Genomic DNA, 2,463 nt, shown 5'->3' with positions numbered 1-2,463 from the left:
TTGGGGAGAAGGGGGAGCTCTGAGGGCAGGAAACCCGCACACACTCACTGTATCTCCCTGGCCCTGCAGAGGGCACCAGGCCCCGAGGGGACGAGTCCGAATCCAGGCTCCATCCTGGACGAGTGCAACTCTCAGGTCCCAGCCAGATCCCGCCCACCTGCTGGGCAATGTGGCCAGTGGTCAAAGGCAGCAGGTGTCCGTGGGTGGTAATTAGACGTCTGTGGCAGCTGCGGGGCCCACATGCATCCTGGCTGCTGGTGGCCAGGGCAACCCTCCGCCATGCTCCTCCTTGCCTCTCCCCAGGGAAGGCCTGGTCTGGTGTCTTCACCTCCCACAGCCCCCAGCCTCTCCACAGACGTCTGCTCAGTGTACAGGCCTGTGGACACTGCGCACATCTTTATCGTTTTAGGAGACCTTCGTTAGTGTTCAAGTTTAAATTCTGTTTTAGCAACTAATACTCATCAATTCTCTAACAGGACTGTTACTCTCTTAAAGTACTTTGTGGACCTACAACTTTTTGATTTAGCAACTGGGTGTTTTTCATTATTTAACTAAATGGGAAACACACTTCCAACTTTCATTTTTGCTTAACATAACTTCCCAGAAATATGCCTAGACCTGAAATGGAAGTTGTGCTGTCACCCAGTGTCAGCTCGCCGCCACTGTCTCCTCCTGCGCTCACTCTAACAACGAACATTAGCACTGCGATTCGAGCAACAGAAACCAAGGCGGGAGGGACTGCCCAGGCGAGGCTTCACACAAACGAGGCCAGCAAAACGCCAGGTGTGCAGGCTGAGGGGGTCCAGGCACCACCCAGGAGCTGGGTCGGCAGGAGCGAGGCGGAGGCGTGGTACAAGTGAGCCGCCCTGTGCGCTGAAGGGCAGGACCAGGTCTCATGCACCTCTGTGTACGTAAGGCAGGTACTGGCGTCTGCGGCCCCGCAGAAGACGCCTGCCTAAAGCTCCCTCTCGTGCTGAAACACTGTGAAGAGCGTGCCAGTTTCTGCCAGTTTGAAGAATTCTTTTGCATCCTCCATTAGAGTGGCAATCCCAACAGCAGGGACTTTTTGTCCTGTTTATGCTACACTGAACACATAATCCATGTACATGCATTATTGTTCATGCTGCCTTGTCTCCTCATTTGTATTTTGTTAATATGGTTAACAAGCTCCAGCCGGGGGCGCAGCTGGATGAGCGGAGGCCTGGGCGCCAAAAGGACGCCAGTTCAATTCCGAGTCAGGCCACAAGCCTGGGCTTTGGGCTGGATCCCCGGAGGGGGTGTGCAGGAGAGGGGATGATTGATGTCTCTCTCTCATTGATGTTTCTCTCTCTCTCTCCCTTTCTCTAAAGTCAATAAAGACATATTTAAATATGTAGCTAATACACAAGATTATATTTGTCTCAGTGCACAACATGGACAGACCCGAGGCCGTGGTCGCCACGGTAAGTCAGTGACCACCTGACACCCATGACCTCTGCCAAACCAATACGCGTCCTTCTACGCCATCTTCCCCGAGCCATTCGCACCTCCCAGGCTGCACAGGGAGGACGACGTGCCTTGTTTAACGTAGTAATTCGACTTCTGGTTTGAGAGTGAGAAGCATGGAGAGAGAGTGGAGGAAAAGAGAACACGGCCTGCCCGAGCCGGCACACCTGCCCGAGGACCTCCCGCCTCCAGGCCGCTCCTGAAACTGCCAGCCACCAGACTGATTACGGACACTCCTCCCCCTTCCCGCAGCACTGGCCGGTCACTGAGCGCGGCGCTACAAATGTGCAGTCGCTGTTCCTTTGCGCCAGCACCAAGCAGCACCCGGCGTAACAGGCTCTTCACGGGTTGGGGGGTGGGGGGGAGAAGAGAGTGAGAGAGAAAACGAGTGAGAGAGCGAGAGAGCGAGAGAGCGAGAGAGAGACCAACTGAACCCAGAGAGCCAGACCCACACCGCCCAGCGATGAGCAGCGCTCGGGAATGCTCAGCAGATGGAAGGGGCAGAGGCTCCGTTAAACTCGCTGCGCGTTCCTGGTTCTGGTGAAGAGAAAGGATTGGGGTTCCTCTGTGAGTCGTGCTCTGGAACTGACTTTGCCACAGTCTGTTCTGTTATTTGGGTCACAAAAGGAAAAGAAAGCCCCCCCCCCCCACACCTTGTTCTTTAGAAGGAAAAGGAAATGTAAATGAAGAGAAGCAGAGAGTGACAGGGACTAATGAGAGACTTGAGTCTGAGAGACTCGACACTGGCTGCTTGAAGTTTGTTTCCCTTTACCGACAGGAAGTGCTAACCAGAGCGAGAACTCGGCTCTGTCCCTCAGACGGGGATCTGGGACAGATGCTCACCCCCTGGACCTAGTGTCCTCGGCAGCCACAGGGGACCTGCTGCAGGTCTCTGCGGGCATGTGGTGCACAGCAGCGGGGATGGTCACATGATCGGTGGCTCCGGGCGCCACCCCCATCAGCCTCTGCCCCCCCCCC

The 2,463-nt window shown here is 55.5% G+C and overlaps 1 protein-coding gene across 3 annotated transcripts in view; it reads right to left on the bottom strand.

The window, feature by feature from the left end:
* KIAA0232 (KIAA0232 ortholog) overlaps nt 1-2,463 on the bottom strand; it is a 45,594-nt gene that overhangs the window by 9,971 nt on the left and 33,160 nt on the right. The window lies entirely within an intron of this gene.

The sequence above is a fragment of the Myotis brandtii genome, unplaced genomic scaffold, assembly GCF_000412655.1.
Source record: "Myotis brandtii unplaced genomic scaffold, ASM41265v1 scaffold986, whole genome shotgun sequence".
Lineage (NCBI taxonomy): Eukaryota > Metazoa > Chordata > Mammalia > Chiroptera > Vespertilionidae > Myotis > Myotis brandtii.
This window is presented reverse-complemented; position numbering and strand designations above follow the sequence as displayed.